Raw genomic sequence first — 24,872 nt, 5'->3', positions numbered from 1 at the left:
TATTCAGTCGTCTGTGCTTCTCTCATACATTTAAACTTAATAAAAACTTAATAAAATAAAATTTAAACTGAATAAAAATAACTTGGCTATCTTTAAATTTGTCATATCTTGATTTCTTCCTTCTGCCCCTGTTCTCCCTACAAAACAGACCCAAATATGGCAGGGAAGAACAAGAAGGGAAAGCTTGTCTATCCAGCACACCTGGATAGATAACTGACATTGATATAGCTTTTTATGGCTTTCAAAGAACTTTCCTCACAACAAGAGGCGTGAGGTAGGTAATACAAGTATTACTCCCATTTTACTGATGAACATTTTCTTGATGAGGCTTAGAGACACCCAGGTTACAAAGCTAATACCTGAACCCAAACTGGAATTCAGGTTTTTCACTCCCCTTCCTGTACCCTGTCTTCCTGCTGTACTAACCTACTGGCAACTCTTCCAACATGTCCCTCCATGCCCCATCTCTCTCTCCAGCCTCTGGGCCTCTGTACAGGTTGTTCTCTGTGCCTGAGATAGTCTTTCCTCTCCCCTTGGCCTCTTGGCTACCTTTAGGGCTCAGTCCTCCTTAGGAGGCCTTCCCTACCACCATCCTCTGCTATACTAATATACTCCTGCCCCTTCCAGATGACCCTCATCTACACTGTAAACATCTTCTATGGACTCAACTTCACATATGTGTTGTCACCCCATTATGATGTCCATTTCATGAGAGCAAGGACTAAAGATCCCTTTTTTGCCTTTCTCTACAACTTAGCTCAGTTGTCTAGCATACAGTAAGCATTGAATAAATGCTTGTTGATAGTGAGGTCTCAACTCTAAATCCAAGTCTTTCTACCAGACCTCACTGCTGAGCCTGCATTCATTGCTTTTACTGCCCCACGTAACCCTAAGTCAAGACATCTCTGCCCTAACATAGAAAAGAGTAAAAAGGTAACTCAAGCAGGAGTTACATAACAAGAAAGAGGAGAATGAATCATCACAATTATAACTCACATTTACGCAGGCTTACATTCCAACACCTGTAAAGCGTGCACTCTGTACAAAGCACCAGGAGAGCATGCAGGGGTCAGAGTTCATTCGCCCTGATGCCATACAAGCTCATACCCCGCAAAGGACAGATTTCACCCTAAACTCTACACCATCTCCTCTGGCCCAGCCTCCATCAATCCTTCCTTGGCTTCCCGTTCTTCCTCTTACCGTCATTTCCAATGTGACGGCTGGCAAACTACTTTGCCTCTCTAGGCTTCAGTTTTCTCATTTGTCAAATGAAGGTGAATGAGGCTGCCTGAGCAAAAAGCAAACCACCAGTCAGACCCACTCCAACAAAGCACCCAAGTATGAACCAGCATGAATCACAGTTAAGAAATCCAAAGAAAAACTACAGTAAAAGACTTCTTCCCCCCCCCCCAGAACTGGACAAAAAGTCAGCCAGAAACCCATAGGCAATAGGGAATGGGTGCCTGTTGCTGTTCTATCGTTTCATTCATATCCAAATCGTGACCAAATCCATTTAGGTCTTCTTGGAAAAGATACTGGAGTAGTTTGCCATTTCCTCCTTCAGCTTATTTTACAGATAAGGAAATTGAGGCAAACAGGGCCTTCAGACTCCAGGCCTGGCATTCTATCCACTGTAGCACCTAGCTGCAGGAAAAAGAGACCCTCTAGGAAATTCAACAACAGTGCTGGGTAATCAGTTTCCTAGGGCTATCAGACACAGCACATGTAATGTCTGATGGCTTCGCCAGAGAAAGTCCTCCAGGAATGGGACACAACAGGAGTTGTGTCAGAAAACTCCAGAGTAAGAACCTCGAAAGTCCCAGGGAGCAGTGGGCAGAGTTCAGCTACCAGCATGTTGCCACAAGGCTAGGACCAAATACAGCCCTCTTAGGTCACTAACAGTCTGTCCTGAAATGGCCTGAGTGGGATCTAAAGATCCAACATTCAACCTCAAAGATGCAGGGCAGCCTAACCCTGGGAGATAGAGGTCAGTGCAAAAACCCAGGAGAAGACAAGACTAAACAGGGCCAACCTTCCCACTCAAAAATATAAGGAGTAGGGGTAGGGGGAAGCCTGGTCCTAGCGAAATGCCCCAAATCAGGAACTAACACCGGAAATAAGAGAAACAAAAATTAAAACAACATTAAAATTGCACCTTACACCCTATAAATTAGGAAAGGTGACAAAATATAGTTATTCAGTGCTGATGAGATTGTAGGAAGATAGGCACACTAGTATATTGTTGGTAAAGCTGTGATTAAGTAGAACTATTTTGGAAAGCAGTCTGGAATTATGCAAATTAAGGTGTTAAACTATCCATACCTTTTGACACAGAATTTCCATTACTTATGCTTATACCAAAAGGAGATCACTGATAAGAAGAAAGTCTTCATATAAAGCAAAATGTAGTAGTACCACCTGTGATTGCAAGGAATTGGAAATAAAGTAGATGCCTATAGACTGCATAACAGTCAAACAAATTGTAGTACATAAAGTAATGGACTATTACTGTGCATAAGAAATAACAAATGTGATGAGGAATTCATGTAGAAAGATCTAAATGAACCAATGGTGAGTCATGTTAAGTAGAGCAAAGAAAACAATATACATAATGACTACAACAATGGAAATGACAAAATCCCCCCAAAATCAAAAGTAAATGCTGCAAAATCATAAAGAAAAAAAGATGACTCAAAAGTAGAAACATGAGAAAACACTTCTATCCTCTCCCTCTGTAGAGGTGAGAATTTCCCAAGTGTTGTACATTGCATATTTTTTCATTTTTCTAATGTATTAATCAGTTATGCTGATTTTTTTTCCCTTTCCTTTTCTCAAAAAAATATTTTGTGCTACATGGGATGACTCTGGGAGGAAAGAAAGGATACTAGGGGGAATTATGGCTATATAATAAAACAAAAGGCATCAATAAAAACTTATTTTTTAAAAAAAGGATCTACTTGGAAGAACCCCAAAAGAACCCCTAGGAATGTCAAAGACAAAATCCAGGGATTCCAAATCAAAGAAAAAATACTGCAAGTATCCAAAAAGCAGTTCAAGCATCAAGGAAATCAGGATCACACAAGATCTAGTAACCTCTGTGATAACTGAAAGGGGGTCTTGGAAATAATACTTCAAAAGGCAAAAGCTTATAACCAAGAGTAACTTACCCTGCAAAACTGAGTGTAATCCTATAATGGAAACCAATAAACCTTTAATAGAATAGAGAACATTCATGTATTTCCAATGAAAAGAACAGAGAAGGAACTCTGAAATACAAATATAAAAGTATTAAGAAACCTAGAGGAGTAAATTTATTTGACCAACTGGAAAGACCTATATAATGATGTAAAGCTACAATTCTAATGGGGGAAAAGAAAGAAGCAACCTTTGGAAACCTTAATGTCTTCAAAATGCACTGAAGGAGTTAAATAAGAAAAATAGAAATATTAGAGATAGGTTGATTCTGTTCAGAGTTTAAGCAGGGAAAGAGAAGGGAGGGCAAAAAAAGAAATACTCTTGTGTAGAATGGAAGGAGATGGAATGTGTTATTTCTTATAACTGAAGAATATCAAATAAAAGAAGAATATCCAAATACAGAAGAAATAAAAGTGGAGGAATTAGGACATCAATTAAATCTCATTTATCTTAAATGGAGAAAGGAGGGTTGGACATACACATACAATAGTTTGGAATAGAGATTCATCAAACTCAAAGGGAAATGAGGAGGGATAAGGAATAGGGATAAGTTAAGAAGAAGCATAATACCAGGAGGAAATAACTACAAGCAAAACAAACTTCCTGTTCCTGGAGTAGGGACTTAAAAAGAAAAGAACTGCCTCTTAGACAATTGAGGAATGGCTGGACAAATTGTGGTATATGATATAATGGAATATTACTGCACCATAAGAAATGATGAAAGAGACAATTTTGGAGGATTTGGATAGTATGAACTGATGCTGAGTGAAATGAACAAAATCAAGAGAACAATTTATATAAATACAGCAAATTTATAAAGAAAAACAACATTGAAAGACTTAAGAACTCTGATCAATGCAATAACAATGTCTCCACAGGAACTATGATGAAATGTTACCTCCTCCTGACAGAAAGGTGATGAACACAAGATGCAGTTTTGGACACTGAGCAACATTGTTTTTTTTTACTACACTTATTTGTTTTTATACATGTTTTTCTCCTCTCAATTTTTAATGGGGGAAAGGTTAGCAACAGTGATTTTTTTTTAAAAAGGGCAATTTGAATGTTTTTAAATGCACAGAAGAGAACAAAAGAAGTTCAGAAGAAAATAGAGAAGTAAGTTAGTTTTAAAAGAAACATGGAGAATTTATTATGTGCCTTTTCTTAAAAAGCAAGCAGTGGTGATTCACAGTTTCATATAAGATACCTTTTTGTGTTCTAGAGCAAGGCTTCTTAAACTTTTTCACTGGTGACCCTAAATGGGGTCACAACCTACAGTTTAAGATGTGTTGATCTACAGTGTATGTGAACTGCTCTCTTGGGTGGTGTCTTAAGCTCAGAATAAAATTTCTTAAACTAACCTTTTTTTTTGCTTTTTTTTTTTTGAGGGGGAAAGTAGGCCAGTTGGGGTTAAGTGACTTGCCCCAAGTCACACAGCTAGTATGTGTTAAGTGTCTGAGGCCATATTTGAACTCAGGTCCTCCTGACTCCAGGGACAGTGCTCTATTCACTGCGCCACCTAGCCACCCCTTTAAACTTTCAAAGAAGGGAAAAAAATAAAAGTTTAAAGAAAAACAGGAAATAAAATAATAAAACATTTAATAGGACGGGGAAGCTAGGTGGGCCAGTGAATAGAGCACCGGCCCTAGAATCAGGAGGACCTGAGTTCAAATTTGGCCTCAGACACTTCACACACTTACTAGCCGAGTGACTTTGGGCAAGTCACTTAACCCCAATTGACTCCCAAAAAGCAAAAAAAAAGAATGGGTTAACCTAGATGACCTCTTCCAGAGATTTAGCTATGACTCTGTTTCTATGACTATTATCTTAATATGTCTTAAACCACTGGTCAAAATGCTTAAGTAGAAAAGCATGCATGCCAGTGCTTCCCCTTGGAACTGACCATCCAAGAGTTAAGCAGAACTCTCCACTCCTTGTATAACACTGCCCTCATTTCCTACACAGTCACTATGTATGTAAGGGGGATGAAATGAGAGATTTGTGGTGATAAGATTTTCTTCTAATATTGAACTATGGCTCCAGAAGTAGCTATCCAGTGAAACCATGCCAATTCTAAGAATGAACTGTGACACAATGACAGTTCTCCCACCTCCTATTAAACTTGGATTCCTTTTACTCATTCTACCCCACCCATTATAAGAACAGCAACAAATCAGCCAATTCTTTACATCAAGTATTATGGGAGAAAAAAGAAAAGAGAGAACATGTTCATCCTGGGCATATCTTGGAACACCCCACTCCTAGGATACATAAGTGCATAAGATACAAATTCATGGTTAGGCTAAAATGATATTCCTAATTCCACCACTGATAAATATTTTTGAAATATCAAGAAATGTGTTGGGAAGGAGTAGAAAAAAAGGTTGGGACAGGTTTAATCAAGACCTGCTCCTATAAAAGCCAAGAAAGGGACTTTTGTAGGGACAGGAAAAGGGTAAAAGTACCTTTTTAGATTATTTTAGGACTACACACAAATGGGGGACAGATTTTGGTACTCAAAAAAGGTGGCTGGGCAGTATGTAGAATTTTATGGGATGTGATCCAATGATATGGTTTAACTAAGTAATCTTTCAAGCTCTGGTGAGGCAGGTGGAACTCACTTTACAAACTTTATATGGTCCCAAAAAGTGCCTATAGGATAAAACAGGAACTCTACTGAGGGGTATTGAATCTAGCTCCAACCTCCCTTTCCAGGCTGACTGGACATTAACTTCATGCAATCTACATTCCAGTCAAAATGTCCTGCTTTGCTGTTCTCATGCTTGACATTCCATTTCCTATCTCCACAATTTTGCTGGGGCTATCCCTGTGCAAAGTTAGGAGACATGGGGGAAAGAATGTCACTAGCATCCTTTGTCTTCCTTCTCAGCCCATTTGTCTGATCTTAAAAGAAGAATATCCTAATCCCTCCCTAGAAATCACTTTGTATAAATTTCATATTTACTGATCTCTTTACATGTTGTTTTTCCTTCAACAGAATCTAAGCTCTTTGAAGGGAGGGAACATTTCATTTTTATCTTTCTATCTCCAGGCCTACCATAGTACTTGGCACCAAGTATAGTTACTTAATAAATGCTTACTGAATGAATGAATATAAATTCAATTCTGATAAACACTAAACTACAGAAGACTTTTCTATCTAAATAAATTTTGTAGTGAATCCTTTTGTAAAATGAATAATTATCCTTAATTTGTGTTTTGTAAATCTGTATTTTCGTATCAGGCACGTGTAAAAGTGAATTACATCAATGCTTTAAATTAAAAATATATCACAGCATATTATATTATTTCTTCTACACTTTAGCACACTCTACCTAGCTTCCCCATCACCGTGTGAAGGGGACCCTGAGTTTCTAAAGGCTACAACAGTAGGTAGCATACCAGCTGTAGTGGATTCCACCAAGTTAAACAGGGTCTGGGCAAGTCTAAAAAGGCTTATACCAATTTTTCCACTTAATTCCTGTGTAAGAGCACATCACTTGTCTGGATCTCAATTTTCTTATCAGTAAAATAAGGAAAGGTTGGCCTAAATGATAGCCAAGGTCCCTTTTAGCTCTAAAATCTCTAATCATGGCCTCACCAGAAGGTAGTTGAGCAACTTTTAAAAACAAATTTCACTCACAAAACTACAGAAGTAATGATATTATAACTAAAGACCCATTTTATTCACAAATTAACTCTAAAATTCTAAAAATCTAGGGATCTCCTGGATCTGCTCCTGAGAATTCAGGAGATTAGCTTTTCTCCAATACAAACAGGCAAATGCATGCTAAGCAATTCTTTCACTTACCAAAAGTCACTACATAACATAAAATATAAAATAAGCAATTTCTTTTGACAACAGACATAAATTGAACACATTATGGTGTTGTTCAACTGTAAAGTACCTTTTGCCCTATCCTGTATTTAGATCAAGATTAATTCCTCTGAAGTTGAAACCACTAACTAGAATCATAGTTAAAATATACTACAAGACTGACTTGGTAATTATGTCAAGAGAAAGAGTTATCTTACTGATGAATCACTTGTACGGTGAAACGTTCTGAACTGGTTTTTTTTTTAATTGTCTTGTGGGGTTTAGGAAAAAAATGTATTTGATCTTGTAATATAATTTCCACTGAACAAATTACAACTGACTTTTTCCATGACAGTAGCCTCTGATGGGGACAACTCAGAAAACATTTTAATAGGAATAAGTTTCACATGCTTTCCTTCCTCCTTTAGCTATCAGCTTCTTTTTCTTGTTTTTCAAACAAAGAAAAAGGTGGTAGCTCTGCAGCTTAAAGACACTCCCTTTCTCAGCAGTTTCCTCCTAGCCCGTTCTCCAAAAAGGCTCCTCCCACTTCAAAGTGACAGGAGAACCCTCCCCAGGCCAGTCCTGCCCAACTGTCCAGTGGCCAGGATTAATCAAAGCCTCAGATCTAGAAAAGGAGAGCTGCAGTTTACCAAGCCAAACTGACCCCAGAGAAGGTACTCAACCTTCTGGAGGTCAGATAACAGAGAGCACAAAGAAATGCCCTGGCTTATAGACTGGCTTTCATCCCAAGGACTCCAAACTTTGTACAAAAAGGGAGTTTAATTGGGACCCAACTCTAGTGAAATGCAGCCATGGGGAGGGAGAAAAGGAAGCTGTGGGGCAGGAAGCCTTCATTTCCACTGCTGGAATAACTCTTTTCTAATGGCAACTCTGCTAACCATGGCTGAGGTCGCAGCCTCTAGAACTAAGAAGCTATGTGCTGGTAGTTATTACAAATCAGTAGATTGTTCAGTAGCTACTAAAGGGCCTAAATGATGGAACCCTGTTCAGGGTTCCAAAGCCAGGACCTTGTCCTCCCAAACTTCCCTGACCCCTAACCACCAAATGACAGCCTAGAACCTCTGTGTGCCTAAATACATGTTAGGGGCAGCCCCAAGCACTGGGGAACAAGCCCTCCTCAGGTCCCCAAAAACTTCTGACTAGGTACTATAAGGAGGTAACATTCTCCCTAATGCTTTTTCTTAGACAAAGATGTCTTCTTAACCTCACTAAGCCAATATCTTCCCATGAGAAAATGTATATGAAACCAATGAGTGAAACAGCAGTATCTGAAAGGCAGCAAATGTAGTAAACAATGGATTTAGAATCAGAAGGTACAAGTTAGAATCTAATCACTAACATTTACCAGCTGCATGACCTTGGGTAGTAACTTTTATTTGAGCCTACTCCTCAGGAACAAATGAGGTAAACAGCAACCACCACCTACTTCCCAGCACTAAAGGAGAGAAGTAACTTCATAAAGTACTCTCATGGAAGAAGACCAGATGGAGTCAGTCCCCAGAACCCCCCAGAATCTATAAAATGACAAGGGAGCCCCAACTCAAAACTGACAGGAGGGCAGGGCCACTACACACACCAAATGATAAGGCATGGGACACTGTCTGAGGAAGTGCCCACATTGAGGAGATCATAAGCATTTGGTAAACGTACAGCACTACACATGTGTTATTTCATTGTGTCCCCTGAAGCCTTGCATATGGGAAAAACTTAATAAATGTTTGCTGAATAAAACTGAACAGCAAACACACAGCACTTGGTTTTAAGTCTCGGGTATGGCCAATTACATCCTTCAAGAGCCTCCGGAATTCCTCTCCTCCATGATTCCCTCTCAGGCAATCCTTGACCATTAGGCTTTAGGATTCTTGGTGGCAACACCCAGAGCCAAAGTGATCCAAGTATGCCACCAAGGCTTACATCTACATGGATCCCCTCAGGCCCCTTGATCACTCTTAGGGGAGTCTTAGCTAAGTAACAATATGGTACATAAACTGATTTCTCCTGCTTTTTCAAGTCTTCTTGTCCTCCCAATCTTTACCCTAGACCTTCACCCATAAGGCAGTCTGTGAGGCAGCCCTGGTATCTCTGCATCTGTCTGCAAGAGAGATGGCTGTGGTATTGTCCCACAGCCCCATCACACTTGGAACAGTACTAGCCCTCCCTTGCCTTTGGGTTAACTCAGTAAATCCCCCACCCACATCTTTGTGGAAAGTACTTGGAAGCATCCTTGGTCTTCATCTTACCTCTCTGTGGACCAGTTTTGAGACACCTCACACATTCATCTCTCTTTAGGGCAGCCCCGAGAAGCCCCTGTCCTACCTCCCTATCTGACAAGTCTGACACTCTGTCCCACCCAATCCCACATCTTAATAACATTTTGTAGGCCTTCCCCCACCAATTCTTACTTCCCTATGGGGCAATCATTGGAATCCCTCACACACTCCTCTCTATAGGGTGGCCCTGGCAGTTCTCCATACCCCAATTTCCTACCTCTCAAGGGAGCAATCCTGATTTGTTCCACTCCTCCCATTCTCCCTACCTGCAAGATGACTTTAGAATTATTTATGGAGCACCCCTCCATATGTTCCCTCCACATAACTATCTATGAGTCAGGTCACATCTCTCTTAAGGGCAATGCTTGTAGCCCCACCCCTACCCCCCACTCTCACTTCCTTATGGGAAAGCTTTGGACCCTCCCAGACGCACAGTTTTCCACAGGCCCTTCATAGTAGTCCCTATTCTCCCTTGCCTAGGGACAGCCTTGAAACACACACACACTCTCTCTCTCTCTGTAGGTCTGGATTCCCCCCCAAACACTTCTCTTTGGCTAGCCCTGGTACTGCCTCCCCCATGTCTTTGGGGCAGCCCTTGTAGCCCTCACCCCATTCTCATTTCCCTAGGGCATAGCCTTATTATCCCCCCCACCTCTCTTATGGACTGCCCCTCATACTCCCCAGGCCTACTTCCCTATGAGATAGGGAGAGCCACCACCTCAGCTCCCTTCCCCTGTGGGCAATCCCTGGTATATTCTAACACTCACATTCTCACCTGTGGTACTTGGTACTCTCCAATCACTTGACTATGGGACAGTCCTAGTTCCCCCCTCCCCCATGTCTCTGTATGGTCCCTGTAGCCTCCTCCAAACACATTGTGACTTACTTCCCTATGGAGCAGCTGCAGTATCCCCATGCCCATATTTCTATGGGTTGGCTCAGGTACTCCTCTATGCCCACTAGTCTAGGGGGCTGCCCTGATAAGGCCTCCTCATTTCCCTGTGGGATGGCCTTAGGCACTCCCACCTATCTATGGGGCAGACCTAGTACTTCCCAGTCTAGGTCAGTCTTTGAGAGAATCATGGTAGCACTCTTCCTTTATGCTTACCTCTGTGTCAGCTTTAGTATATTCCTTCATTCCCCATGGGATGGCCCTGATACCCACCCACACCTAACTATGGGACAGACCTGTACCCACCTTCATCTGACTATGGAGGAAACCTAGTACCTTCCAAAACTCATGTTTGTCTTTGGAGCAGCCTGAGCACTCCTTTTGCATTTAAGGAGGTTTAAGTGTGCGGGTCGGGGTGAGGGGGAGTGGGGGGGTCCCTTCTAATTCCTCTAAGGAACAGACCTGGTACCCACCTCTACTTTTCCATAGGGAAGATCTGTTCCTCCCTGCTCATTCTGCTATGGGGCAGTCCTGGTACCCACCAGAACATCTCCCAAAGGAGGCTAACTCCACTACTGGGCAAGCTGGGACTCTTTGCTCACTTCCCCATGGGGTAGCCCAAGAATCCCTTGCTCATTCCTTCATGGCTCACTCCCCCATGGAGCAGCCCTGGGGCCCCCTGCTTACTTCCCCAAGGGACAGCCTGGGACCTTTGCTCATTCCCCCATGGGGTGGCTTGGAGACCTCCTGCTCTTTCACTTATAAGACAGCCCTAAGATCCCCTGCTCACTCCACTATGAGAAAGCCCTGGGTTCCTGCTCACTCCACCAAAACTCATTCCCCATGGGACATGGGTCAGCCCTAGGGACAACCTGAGACCCCTGCTCGTTGTCCTAGGGACAGCCTAGGACCCTTGCTTACTCCACCATGGGTTGGTTTGGGGACCTCCTGCTCACTCCCTTAGGGGCAGCCTTAAGATACTACTCACTCCCTTACAGGGTAGCCTGGGACCCCTGCTCACTCCCCTGTGGAGCAACCTAAGACCCCTTGCACACTCCCCTATGGGACAACCTGAGACCTCTGGCTCACTCCCTAAGGGGAAGCCTGGGACCGACCCCCTGCTCACTCCCTAAGAGGCAGCCTGGGACCCCCTGCTCACTTCCCTATAAGGGGCAGCCTAGGACCCCCTGCTCACTTCCTAAGGGGCAGCCGGGGACCCCTGCTCAGTACTCCATGACTCACTCTCCCATGGAGCAGTCCGGCACCCCAGCTGGTTCTCCGTGGGGGCGGCCCTGATCTTTCCCACGTCTGCCCACTGCCTCCCGGCTCGGACCCCCTCGGACGCTGGCCCCGGCCAGGCCAGGCCCGGCCCCGCCAAGAGCCGCCCTCTCCCGGGGCAGGGGAACTTGTTGCTCACCTGGCCTCGCAAGGAGCCAGCAGCAGCAGGCCGGGCCGCCCCTCTCTGCAAGCTGCCGCTGTCCACAGGATCGTCTCGTCCCCCGGCAGCCGCTGCTACTCCCGCCTGTGGTCCCTCACTCAGTTCGCTACGCCCCCGGCCGCGCTCGGCAGATACGCGTCCGCCATTACGCGCTCGCCTCCCTGAGACGTAGCCCCACCCCGACACCAGATCTGATTGGTTCATAGCCCCGCCCGCTCAGCGCTTCCAACTCTTTCATTGGCCTTCATAGAGCGCCTGTCAAACTGATACGCAAAAGACGTACTCCGCAAGCACTGCCCCGGGAGCTCCACCCGAAAGACTTCCGCAAATGAGTAAACAGGAGGGAGGAGACCAAGTAAAGTTAAAGGCGGGGTACTAGCAAGTCAACTTCCTAAAGTAAAATAAGACAATACCACTTCTGACAGGACAGATCCTCTTTAAAAGCATTTTAGGCGGTGTTCTCTTGGCTAAGGATCTATGAAGAGGTGCATAGGAAGCGGGGAAATGAGCTGAGTCTAGGAACTTCCTCTAGGTATCCCTCTGGTTGCAGTTGGTTTTGCCCCAGTCCCTCCTCCCGGCTTCTGACGAGGGCTAGGTGGGAACTGGAAAGTTGAGTCACTGACTCGGTCCCCGGGTCTGGCTCGAGCTCACCCAGGGCGGGGCTGTTCGCGCTGCTAGGGAGGGGTAACCCCCTTGGAGAGGTCCAGCGGAGGTCCCCACGTGGCGCAGAAGTGGGCTGTCAAACGCACGCCCCTGGGCCGCTGCTCTTTTCAAACTTCTCTTCCTCACAGAACTTGTGACCCCAGGTGGACCTCCTGCCCTTCAGGGCAATTCCTAGTGACCACCTGTGTCTATTCCGTTCGATTCATTTCAGTTCAGTTAATTTTTATTAAGTTTTCTTCCTTTGAGGCTGGAGAGTGGAAAGGGTTCTTAGACAAAAATCTAATAGATGGAAAGCACAGATCGTTCTGATGGTGCCATAGCAGCGTTCGGGGAAGTTTCTGTGGTCAGTGACCCTACTAGCATTTATTTAGCGATATTTAGCAGTACTCGAGGCACAATGCTAAACCCTGGGAATACCAAGACTGAGAGAAAGTCGATACCTGCCCTCGGGAAGCTTACCTTCTAAGGGAGAAAACACACCCGGAAGCTAAAAGGAAGGGATGGGGTGGGGAGGGAAGGGAGAAGGAGGGAGTTGAGGAGGAGAAATCCAGAGCAGCGCACCCCGGGTGAGAAATCAGGATGTGGCATGCAGCAGGCCGGGGCACCCTCCTTAAACGGAAGTTCTGGGAGGTGCTTCTCAGCCTCCCATCTCCAGTCAGAGAGAGGGCAGGGCAGAAGGTGAGCTCCCGGCCCGAGGTGATCTTCTGGAGAAGTCCAAGATATGACTCAAACTGCTTTGGCATTTAAAGCACTTCACAATCTGCTTCCCGCCTGCCTCTACCCAAGCTGATTAATCATTACTTCACCCTCGCTAAAGCTACATTCCTCCCTCTAAGATTACAACCAATTTATCCTGTCTATATTTTATTTGTTATGTAATTTGTAAGTTGTCTGAAGTCAAAGCATTTATTAAGTGCCTACTGTGTGCAGGGCACCGTGATAAGGGCTGGGGATACAAGGTGATCTTCAGGGTAAGGGCTGTTTTCCCCCTTTCTTTGTAGGGCTTAGCACACTGTCTGGCACATAGTAAGTGGTTTATAAATGCCTGTTGACAAGATTGGAAACTGACTTACCTAATTCCAGGTATGTGACATCCCTCTTCATATCTCTCTAATGTCTCTTACCTCTTCAGGCTTCACTCCTGACTCTCTGGACCTTATCTTCATTTCTTTCTTCTCCTTTTACCTACCCCACCACTGTCTTTCCTTCTAGTGATTATAATAACTAATATATAACCCTTATTATGTATTAGGCACTGTGCTAAAGCACTTTAAAAGCATTTCATTTGATCCTCATAACAACCCTAGGAGGTAGGTGCTGTTATTGATCCCATTTTACAGATGAGGAAACTGAGGCAGACAGGGTTCAGTAACTTGCCCTAGTCAGAGTCTAAGGCTAGATTGGAACTCAGAAAGATGACTTTTACTGATCCCAAGCCCAGTGCTCCATCCACCATGCCCTAACACTGATGTAAGGGGTGTTCAGGGAGACCTAGCATATCTAGTGTAAAGGCTGTCCAGCCCTTTGGTATCCACCTTCACCCAACTCTTACCTGTGGCTCCAGGAAGTTGTAGCATGTACAGTGCTCAGTAAACTCTCTCAGCATTCTGTCTAAAACCAGGTTGAGAGCAACTGAAGGCGTCACACTGGTTGGTGAGTTAATGGGATGTCTGCCCCAAGCAGTTGAAGACCTCCCCCAGTGGAATGGGCAGATGAAGACAGTTTGTTCCAATGGGCCATGAAGGTGGCTAAAGCAGGGGCTGTGGAGTGCTTAGAACTTGGTCAGAGAAGCCAAGGTCACCCACTGCACCCTGGGCCATCACCAGTCGTTCTGGAATTTTGTCTTGCCACTGGACTTCACTGACCCTGGAAAAAAAGAGTGAGGGTGACCACTGTGCAGCTCTGCCTCACTTAAATCCAGTTCAGTTGAAAGGCAAGACATTACCCCGGGATGTCACTGGAAATGAAGGAGGAAGAACAAGGGAGAACCCTAAACACCCCTTAGTGCTCCAACCCAACAAATTACTTTGTATACATTTACCTGTGCACATGTTCTCCCTGTGGAATGGCAGCTCCTTGAGGGCAGGGACTGTTTTTTTTTTGTCTTTATAGCCTCAGTGCCTGAAACTTTTTTTTTTTAATCTGACAAGCAATTTCCTCAGTTTGGGGAGTTCCTAAGGAAAGACTCCCCCTATCCATGCAGATCAGTAGCTGCTCTGCCACTTAGAGCTACCTGAGGCATTGAGTGACTTCACCAGGGTGATAGTCACAGTGTCAATCAATAAAAATTTAGGAAGCACCAGGCACTTTGCACAGGGAATACAGAAAGAGGCAAAAAGCAGTCACTGTTCTGAAGGAGCTCATAATCTAACTGGGAGTCAACTGGCAAACAAACATATATAAACAAGCTACATACAGGATAAAGAGGAAACAACTCAGAAAAAAAGAGGCACTAGACTTAAGAGGGGTTGGGGAAGGCTTCCTGTAGAATGGTAGTGTCAAACTCAAATAGAAACTGGGGGAGAGAGGGACAAGACCACTGAACCACACATAATAGATTCCTAGGTTGATTTTTTAAAACCACATATTAACATTATCTATGTTCTATTGTATTTTTGGTTACTTTGTTCAATATTACATTTTCAGTATTCTATTTTCCCCCAATTGCACGTTAAAAACAAATTTTAACTTTTTTTTTAAGTTTTGAGTTCCAAATTCTATCCCTCCCTCCTCTCCCTCTCCCCCTCCCCATTACATTTTTAAAAAAAATTTTTTTTAGCAATCGGGGTTAAGTAACTTGCTCAAGGTTACACGGCCAGGTGTTTCTGGGTGGGTGCTAAGTGTCTGAGCCCGGGATTCGATCTCCAGGTCTTCTCAACACTGGAGCCGGTGCTCTTATTCGCTGTGCTACCTGGCGGCCCCTCCCCATTATATTTTAATCTGGTTCCTTAAGAGGCTTGTGGGCCTGCTGGCCTCTCTGTTTGACACTTCTGTGTAGATTTTAGTTGAGACTTAAAGGAAGCCAGCTGGTAGAGATGAGGAAGGGGAGAGCATTCCAGACATGGGAGACAGCCAGAGAAAATGATCAGAGTTGATAGATGGAGTGTCTTGGTCAAGGCATAGCAAGGAGACCAGTGCCACTGGATTGAAGAGTACTGTGATTGGGGGAGTAAGGTGTAAGAAGCCTGGAAAGGGAGGAGGGGGCTAGGTTAGGAAGGGTTTGGAATGCCAAACAGGATTTCACATTTGATCCTGAAGTCAATAAGAAGCTATTGGAATGTATTGAGTAGGAGAGTGATGTGAGCAGACATGAGCTTTAGGAAAAATCCCTTTAGGGGCTGAATAGAGGATGGATCGGAATAGGGCAAGACTTGAGGCAGGCTAACCCACCCATCTGTTGCAGCAGTGCAGGTATGAAGTGACAAGGACCTACCCTAGAGGGGTGGCAGTATCAGAGGAGATAAGGGAGCAAGGATGAACTGATGTCAGAGAAAAGACTTGAACCCCTTCCTGACTCCAAGGCAAATCTCTATGAACTCTACCACCACTAATAAATATCTGTTGAATTGAGTTGAAGACTGGGACAAGTTTAACAGAAAGGTCTGTACAAAGCATTCTGGGAAATTGGGGATGGGAGGGATAAGAGCACCCAAGCTGGGTCTTTATAGAAGACAGGGTCTTGAACAGATGGAGATTTGGGGAGAGGAGAGTCCATTCCAGGCAAGTAGGACAGCATGCAGAGGCCCATGATGGCAAGGTGAGAACAGAGATATAGAATGGGCTAGTCAGTCTAGAACTCAGTATATATGAAGGGGCAACAGCCTGAGATAAGGCTAGAACAGGAACCAGATTGTATAAGGCCTTGAATGCCAAGATCAGAAGTTGATACATTTCAGTCAATGGTGGAAATTTCTAGAAGTTAGAGAAGTGATGGGATCAGTTTTTATAGATCAATGGGGTATGGCCTTGCCCCAATATTTCAGAGGACCAGTGGGAAATAGGGATAGGGGACAGGTCAGATGTGCACCAAGTTCTCTAGTCATACACAGGTCTGGATCTAGGCCACCTCCCAGCTAGTCAGACCAGAGACTGTAAGTCAGAAAACCCTCCAGGCATAGATACCCCCAAAAAGCTGTACGTAGAATGGGGCCACCTGGATTTTGTCCCAGAGTATCAAAATTTAGAGAGCACTGATAACGTTTTCACCCTAGTGTTTTGAAATCTCTTCCCCAGATGAACTTTCATCCTTAGAGAATCCCCCCCACCCCCCTCCTCACATACCCCCTCTCTCTCTCTCTCTCTCTCTCTCTCACACACACATACACACACACACACACACACTTTATTGAATTTGTCTTAAAAATTTGATTTTAGGGGCAGCTAGGTGGCACAGTGAATAGAGCACCGGCCCTGGAATCAGGAGGACCTGAGTTCAAATTTGACCTCAGACACTTAACACACTAGCCGAGTGACCTTGGACAAGTCACTTACCTCCAAAGCAAAAAAAAAGTGAATTTTATATTTATCTTGGGCAGGGGTGGGGAACCTACGGCCTCAAGGACACATGTGGCTTTCTAGGTCTTCGGGTGTAGCCTTTGGACAGAGTCCAAGTTTTACAGAACAAATCTTTTTATTAAACAGATTTGTTCTGTAAAGTTGGGATTCAGTCAAAAGGCCTTATTTGAAGACCTAGGGCCACATGTAGCCTCAGACTACAGGTTCCCCACCCCTGGTCTTAGGTGTCTCCAAAATTGCTAGTTAGAGCTCTCTTCTCTAGGCAGTAGAGGAAGTCATCAGAAGGCTAAAAATCTGTCCTAAGATCAGGGAAGAGAAGGAAGCAGTTATAGTAGATGGAAGATACTGGAAGGCCTCTGTCAGTCAGCTGTTTTGCTTATTAATTCTTCAAGTGATGATTTCTAGACCATCACTGGAGTCAAAACACTCGGATTCCAGTCTCAACCTTGAAGCTGTGACACTTCCCCCCCGTAGGCCTCAGTTTCCCTATATGTAAAATGAAGAGGTTGGGACTAGATGCTCTCTAATCCTATAATACAGTACAAGGATATAGAATTCTCCAGGCCAAAGCACTATCCTCAAAGAATGTCACAAGAGAGGTATTCCCTCTAGAGTCCTGGACTGGGACATAGAACTCCAGGGTTCTGTATGGAGGATGATCACTGACCCCATAATCACCCTCCAATCTTGAAGAAGGCTAAGGTTCTCTTTTGGGCAGGGGGGGTATACTCTACTTCCCTTTTCTTACCTGATAAGGTCTATAAAGTTTGACCCTTGTGAAGAGGAGACCACATAAATCTAAGATGGTATTCCCACAGCTTGGAAGGGCTGTGAAGTAAAAAATTCCCCGTGGCTTTTCTCTGTTTCATGTGCTTCCCCAGTCCATCCCTTTGCTGCCAATCATGCAGGTCTGGGTGCTTGGTCCTGCCTCACCATTTCCGTAGAGTACAACAGCAGCTTAATGCAGACAGTCTTCCACCTGACTAGAAAGTTGGGACAAAATTCCAGTCTTTGGCATAAAAATAACTGGTGTGGCAGGTGGCCTGGTGAAGGCAGGGAGTGGGAGGATACAGGTCAGAGATACCTCCAGGAGGAATCTCCCAACCTTGAAGCTACCGCCTACCCCTCCTTACCTTTCCCCTCTCACCACCCACCCCAAATCAGACAAAACTTTTTAGAGCACAGAAATGTAGTTCAGTTTATACCCTCCATTATTCCCAGCTCTTCCTCTGATTCCAAACTCTTTCCTATCTAGACAGATGGAGATGATCTGAAGGTACCTTCCAGCTCCTGCATTCTTTGCTCTGAGATCCCTCCCAGCTCCTGCATTCTTTGCTCTGAGATCCCTCCCAGCTCTGACATCCTGTGTTCCAAGGCCCTCCCAGCTCTGACATCCTGTGTTCTAAGGGCCCTCCCAGCACTGACATCCTGTGTTCTAGGACCCCTCCCAGCTCTGACATCCTGTGTCCTAAGGGCCCTCCCAGCTCTTATGTTATATATTCTAAAGGGCCCTCTCAACTCTGACATTGTATGTTCCAGGGCCCCTCCAAGTTCTGACATTGCATGTTCTAAGGACCCTCTCAGTTCTGACATTCCCGGTTCTAAGGGCCCTCTTAGCTCTGACTTGCATATTCTAAGGACCCTCCCAACTCTGCCCTTCTGTGTTCTAAGGGCTCTCCCAACTCTGACATTCTGTGTTCTAAAGTCCTTTTCAACCCTGACATCCTATGTTCTAAGAACCCTCCCAGCTCTGACATTCTGTGTCCTAAGGGCCTTCCCATCTCTGACATCTTGTGTTCTAAGGGCTCTCCTAGCTCTGACAACCTGTGTTCTAAGGGTCCTCTCAGCTCTGATACCCTATTTACCAAGTCCCTTTCCAGCTTTAACATTCTACAGTTGTGTGATTCTAAGGTCTTATCCACCAAGTTATCTCAGGGGGCTCTGAATCTCTGTTGCAGCCAAATGAACCAGCTTCCCCTCCTCCACGCCCGGCTTGACTCCAGCTTCAAAGCCTATTTTGTGGCCATTTCTGTCACCTGGAACTTGCTCCCTCCTTCTGCAGGGCTTAAGCGGGGGAGGACCTGAGATGGCTCTCTTCCTTCTTCCCTCAGTGCCCCCCCCTCCATTCCCTGGAGAGAGAATGAAGGCCGGGTGGAGCTGTGAAGAGCTCTCTGTAATGGTTTGCACCTGCTTAGGAGAGGTAAGAATGAAATGAAAGCCTTCCCAAAGGATGGAGAATTGTGATTCACCTCTTTCCACCCCAACTCGGGCCTTGCCTTTCCCATGGAACCAATTCTGTCCTTCCTTTCCCAGTGCTTTCTGAGTTCTCCAGCTCCCCACCGCCTGGCCCCCCACTCCAGAGCCTGCTGGAAGGCTCACCTCCTCAAGGAAGTCTTTCCAGACTAATCATGCCTGGCTCTGCTTGCCCATTCTCTCCAGCCTTCCCTCTGCAAGTGTATAGCTTGAGATGGATATTATTATAATCACAGACCATTAGAGTTGGAAGAAGCCTCAGAACAGAAGATGTCAGCTCTGGAAGGGACCTTGGAAATTACTGCAAAGCGGCCTGGCTAATTTAGTCGTGCATTTTCTAAATTATCATATATACCAAGAGCACAGCAACCGCTGCCCTGGGAGGGTCTGTGAAATGTTTAAAGTGAAAAAAAAAAAGGGGGGAGGCCCTTCTATTGTACCAAAAGTTTGGAGCAGCTGCTGATCTGATCCAGCCCTTTCTACTGCACCTCTCTGAGCTGGTGAGTGCCAAGGCCAGCCCTCTGCTTTAGGAAGATTATTTTCCTAATTCCATCCCACACACAGTTGCCAAAGTAATTTTCCTTAAGTGAAGATCTGTCTGAGTCACTCCCCACTCCCCTACTCAATCAGCTTTTAAACTCTTCACTTTAGCTTGTAAAGCCCTTCCCGACCTGGCCCCATTGGACATTACTCCTGCATACTGTGATTCAGCAGACTGGCCTTCTCTCTGTTTCTCTCCCTCACTCTCCTTTCTCCTTCTCTTTGTACTAATTATCCTTCATGCCTGCAATATACCCCCTCCCACCTTCCTCCTCAAAGACTCTCTCCTTTCCTTTAGGACACAGCTCAGACACCACCTTCTGCATGAAGCTTTTCCTTTGCCTTCTCCCAGTGTCCTCCTTCCCAAATTATCTTCTATTTAACTATTATAAATATATGTTCTCTTTATATTCAAACTGTATGTAACATGGAACTTACCAATGAGGACCTAGTCCTGAGAGTGTGCGCCAAGGGGTAAACCTGATTCTGAAAGCGATCATTTGGACCTGAGGGGTCTTGCCAAGATCCCTAGGATGCACAGGTATTCTGTGACTGTTTCCTGTTTATTTACTGCATGGTAAAGAGGGGGCCTTTGGGTTGGATACTGAGCAGGAACAAAGTGAATACAAAAACTTCCAATGAAAAACCTCTGTTTCCTTATTGCTGGATGTAGGGTGTTAGGCATGATCCTCTATACTCTGGCGGGTTAATGGGGGGACCCCCAACCAGGTCAACTGGTAAATGCATGGCCTTGAAGGCAAGCCTATGTCTGGGAAAGAGCCACTTTTTTTGTCTTGTGAAATGTCAGAGCAGAGGAGCCACCAGAGGTCTAGTAGCCAGACTTGGGAAAGAACCTTCCCTAAGAAGGGAACCTGTAGGATGAAGCCCAACTATGCCACACCCAGAAGTAAATCGGGTGGAGGGGCAAGTTTCTGTAACTGCCATGTTAAGTTTGAGCCCACCCTCCCCAGCAATGGACTTGTCAAGGGGAGAACGGATCCTGGTTCCAAGTAGATGCTTCTTGTACTTTGGTTCTTGCTATATCTTTACAGTCAATATTTGTAAAAGCTAATGGATGTTAATTGGCTAGATGAATGAATGAATAACGTGTTTATTAAGCACTTATTCTGTACTAAGGTCGATAGATAACAAATAAAAGATTGAGACAGCCCCTGTTCTCCAGGAGCTCACATGTAGAGTTTCAGCTGTAAGTCAGATGAAAAAGCCCCATTATCCTTAGGATACAGGGCAAAGCAGATTGTAATGCTGCTCCTTTAATAGTCATTTCCACTGATAAATCCTATCAGATACTGATGGCGAACATTTGACAGGGCCAGGTACTTTTGGAGATCAGACTTTCTTTTCTGGGTCTTCAGCAGCTGTGGCTGGAGCAGGAATGGTTTGGATTGCATCTGTACTGAGGTAGTTTTCCAGTATGATGTCTGCAGGGGCCAGGCTTGGAAGCGCTGCTATTCCCAAGGCTCTTGGGTTCAGGGACCTGGACCATCTCCCTGGATGTCTGAGGAAAGATGGCGGTCAGAATGGTGGTGGGGTTGGCTGGACTTACTTCAGCACACACTGCCTTCTGTCTCTCCCCCAGAGTGCCTTGCTGCTTCAGCTCAGCTGGCTTACCTGCCCTGTGAGTGGCAGATGGTAGGGATGGCTACCCTCTTCTCCCTTCATAGGAACCACATCCTTGGAAAATAGCTTCACAAGCTAGTCTGGAAGCAGACTGTGTTGCCTGAGGGGTCCCAGGGTTCCTATGGGCATCTCCTGTTGGTGGCAACTGGTTAGCACTTGTTGCTGGTGGTGATGAGGAACATGGGTTTCTTCTTCACAAGGATTCCTCCCCTCCTTGATGGCTGTGGGGGCTCTTCTGGAAGCAGGTCTGGTGGTTTGGGGGTGGGGGGGTGCTACTATTCCCAAGGCTCTTGGGCTGTTTCCATCAGGGTATGAGGGAAAGTTGACTTAACTACTGGCACATTCTGACTCTTATCTCTCCCTCTGGGTGCCTTGGTATTACAGACCACTCTTTTATAATATTGGGGTAATAATCCCTGAAGATTGACATTGGGAGAACACGCATTAGGAGAACCTCATTGCCTCTCAGGTGTACCCCTAGACGCCTGAAGAGGGATCCAGCTAACTGCCCTCTGGGAGCCCAAGCTGCTAATGCACATGTGCTGCTAAGGGACAAAGTAGCCTGGAATCAGGAAGACCTGAATTCTAATCCAGCCTCAGACACTTACTAGCTGTGTCACCTTAGGCAAGTCATTTCACCTCTGCCTTAGTTTTCTCAAGTGTAAGATGAGAATAATACAGCCTCCCAGGATTGTTATGGGGGTCAAATGAGATCATCTTTGTAAAGCACTTGGCACACAGTACAAGCTTTAGAAATGCTTATTCTCTCCCCTTCCAGTCACCAGGTTAACAAGCTGAGTCTTCCTGGATTCCTCCCTTTCCCTCCCTCTCCAGCTCCAATCACTTCTCATATACAGCCTTTCTTACATACAGCCTGTCTCCCACACTTGGCTCCTCCTCTCTACTCACACAAACAGCACCCAGGCTCAAGCCTCTCATCCAGGCTTCCTAATGTGCATCCCTGCCTTAACTCTGTGCCCACTCCAGCCCATCTTTCACACAGCTGCCATTAAAAGTGAGTGGATCCTTCTGATGCACAGATCTGAGCATGGCGTGCCTTTGCTTAAAAAAAAAAAACAAACTGTAGGGGTTTCGAGTGTGAAATATAAGTGCTTCCCAATCAGGCTCCAGCCTCCCTTGGTAGCCTTTTTCCTTCCCTTCATGCTGACTCTGTTCCGGGCCACCTCCCACTTGCATGCTTGTACATGGGCTTTCTTGATCTCTTTCCACATCCACCACCTGTTTGTTGTGCCCTCCCCTTTGTATTTGTTGTTGCCCAACTCTGTGTGACCCCATTTGGGGGTTTCTTGGCAAAGATACCAAAATGCCTCACCATTTCCTTCCCCAGCTCATTTTACAGATGAGGAAACTGAGGCAAACAGGGTCAAGTGACTTGCCCAAGGTCACACAGCTACTAAGTATCTGAGGCTGGATTTGAACTCCGGAAAAGAGGTCTTCCTGACTTAAGGCTCAGCTCTCTATGCACTGAACCACCTAGTGGCTTGTTATAAATTTTGTATTTCCCTATATGTATACATGTTTCCCACATTGAATGTAAATATCTTGAGAGCAGAGACTGCCATTTATGTATCTGTATCTGATGGTTAGTAGGTGCAAAATAAATGCTTGCTGAATGAATGACAAGATAGAAGCAGAGGGATTTATCAGGAAGCTATAATAATAATAATAATGTACATATATTATATATATGTATTATACAGAAGCTATATAAGTCCAGATGAGAGGTGCTGACAGTCTGAACTTGAACCTTGGATGCACCTGGGCAAATAATTTCTCTTCTCTAGGGCTGTTCCCTCATCTGTGAAATGGGAATATTAATACATGTAGGTAGATTCCCTCAGTTTCCTCATCTGTAAAATAGGAGCATTAATACTTGTAGGTAGACTCCCTCAGTTTCCTCATCTGTAAAATGGGGACAATAATACCTAAACTATCTACCTTGCAAAGTTTTTCCTGAGAAACAAAAAAGACAATGAATGCTAAGTGCTTTGTAAACTATAAAACCCTATGTAGATGTTAGCTGTTGTCACTGTTATCTCCCCTCTGTGGGCCTCAGTCTCCTTATCCTTGAGCCAGATGGTATCTTGAGGTCTCTGCCAGCTCTGAACCTGCTATGATCCTCTGTTCTCTAAGGCTCCTCCCATCTCTAAATCTTATCAACTTATGGATGGAAATGACATAAATAAGTAGAGAGACAGTAAGTTTAGAGGTGAGAGAAAGAGAGAGAGAGAGAGAAGGAAAGAGAGAGAAAAGGAAAAAGAGAGAGAGAAGGGAGAGAGGAGAAAGAGAGAAGGAAAGAGAAGGGAGAGAGAGAAAGAGAGAGAAGGGGGAGAGAAAGAGAGATCATTTCTAGGTGTAGGAATCCTAGGAGGCTACCTGGAGAAGGTGGGATATTTGAGGACCTTGAAGGACAATGGGCTTTTGACAAGCAGAGTTAGGGTGGGCATTAGATCATAGAATCCCCAGCTTGGAAGGGACCTCAAAGGGCATCTGGTCCAAGCTGCACCTAAAAACGAATCTTTTCAACCACATCCCCAACAAACATTCATCCAGGCCTTGATGGTTCTAAGCAGAGGGAAAGAAAAGAGCAGAAACCTTAGGCAAATAGTCCCATTTTCCAGAATTCCCAAGTTCTCTGCAAGGGAAGGGCTTTGAGCTAAGAAGCAAAGGCAGGGGAAATTCTAACGTCCAATCCTGGAGCCTTTCAGAGAATCCTAGGTTTGGAGCTGGGAAGGACCTTCAAAGTCATGAGTCCAAGCTCCCCTTATTTTATAGATGAGGAAAATGAGGCCCAAGGAAATGAGATGGCTTGTCTGAGGTCACAATGGCAGGATCTTCACTGAGTTCCTGTGACTCAAGTTGAGTGTTCTTTCCATTACATCATGCCGGCCAGTTGTGCAGGGCCCTAGAAGGACAGTACTTATAACCTGTCTGTATGTCTGACTTCCAAATTAAAACAAAACAAAACAAAAAAAGCCCTAAGCCTCCTTTTTACTAGGAAGCCATCTCCAGTTTTCCCCTAAGCCATGGGGAGTGGGATCCCAGAGACCAGTGTCTCCTAGGAAATGGCTGGGAAAGAGACACGATGGTCTCTGAGATAAAATGGGGGATCCAGGGGAGGGGGGAGGGGAGAGCTGTCCATCTTGTCTCCTTAGCAGGCAAACTGCGAGAATGAGAGCCAACAGCTTCTCGTCTGTGTGCTGTGAGCTCCTGGCAAATCTGGAATGATAATGAAGGCTCTCATCCCCGTTACCCACCAGCCTATCACCCTGCTGGGCTCTGCAGAGACACGAGCCAAAAGCTGCTCCTCCCAGAATCCTGAGCTGGGCCCTGAAGGGAGCTTAAGGCAGGGGGTGGAAAGGAGGGGGGGCTGGGGGGAGCTAAGCACAGACCCCTTCTGTCCCTAAAGCTTTCTTCCTCCCCAGCTCTCTGAGTCAACGGACCTCAGGGGCACATGGCAAAGCTTATCCCTTCTCCCAGGCTGAAGGACTCAGAAAGCCAGAGGTTAGAAGGGCTGTGATTAGGGAGTTGGCAGATTCCAGTCAAACCAGGGTTGTGTTTCTCTCTCACGCTCTCTCTCTCTCTCTCTCTCTCTCTCTCTCTCTC

The 24,872-nt window shown here is 45.1% G+C and overlaps 2 protein-coding genes and 1 long non-coding RNA gene across 8 annotated transcripts in view; 2 read left to right on the top strand and 1 right to left on the bottom strand.

Moving 5' to 3' along the window:
* The window catches only part of PPP1R8 (protein phosphatase 1 regulatory subunit 8), a 373,418-nt gene that overhangs the window by 86,427 nt on the left and 262,119 nt on the right, over positions 1–24,872 (top strand). The window lies entirely within an intron of this gene.
* WASF2 (WASP family member 2) overlaps positions 1–24,872 on the bottom strand; it is a 343,739-nt gene that overhangs the window by 70,987 nt on the left and 247,880 nt on the right. For 4 of the 5 annotated variants that reach the window (XR_011166638.1, XM_069079523.1, XM_069079522.1 and 1 more), the window contains exon 1: positions 11,613–11,801. The gene's annotated coding sequence lies outside the window, so the exon portion shown is untranslated. Of the gene's footprint in view, positions 1–11,612; positions 11,802–24,872 lie in introns of those variants that run through there. The other variant, XM_069079521.1, reaches the window with a different exon arrangement.
* LOC138154017 (uncharacterized) overlaps positions 19,731–24,872 on the top strand; it is a 5,454-nt gene continuing 312 nt past the window's right edge. For both annotated transcript variants that reach the window (XR_011166533.1, XR_011166532.1), the window contains exon 1: positions 19,731–20,145. This is a non-coding gene — a long non-coding RNA (uncharacterized lncRNA). The remainder of the gene's footprint in view (positions 20,146–24,872) is intronic.

Source organism: Petaurus breviceps, unplaced genomic scaffold (genome assembly GCF_028583685.1).
Source record: "Petaurus breviceps papuanus isolate PSGF00001 unplaced genomic scaffold, PetGlider_PUasm1.0 91041, whole genome shotgun sequence".
Classification (NCBI taxonomy): domain Eukaryota; kingdom Metazoa; phylum Chordata; class Mammalia; order Diprotodontia; family Petauridae; genus Petaurus; species Petaurus breviceps.
The sequence above is the reverse complement of the archived record's forward strand: the minus strand, read 5'-3'. Positions and strand labels throughout refer to the sequence as shown.